Here is a 289-nt window from a genome sequence, read left to right on the forward strand (position 1 = left end):
TGAAGCAATTATCGGAAGAGCGCCGGTGCATTATGGGAGCAGCGAAATAAGATGGCGACGGTCTAATCGGGAGCAATGACAGTTGAGATTTACTTAGGACAATTAAAACTCTTTTTACCACTTAAAATGTGCGCGAATGTTAATATTAAATGGAGTTTATGATGCAGTAATAATAATTTACATTTGCTACGATTGTAGGCGATAACTATATTGAAATATCAAGAAACGCGATAAAAACAACAAACTTGACCTCCAAATGCATTACACGGATTTCAGGGAAATTCCTTTT

This window comes from Belonocnema kinseyi, chromosome 2 (assembly GCF_010883055.1).
Source record: "Belonocnema kinseyi isolate 2016_QV_RU_SX_M_011 chromosome 2, B_treatae_v1, whole genome shotgun sequence".
In the NCBI taxonomy this organism is placed as follows: domain Eukaryota; kingdom Metazoa; phylum Arthropoda; class Insecta; order Hymenoptera; family Cynipidae; genus Belonocnema; species Belonocnema kinseyi.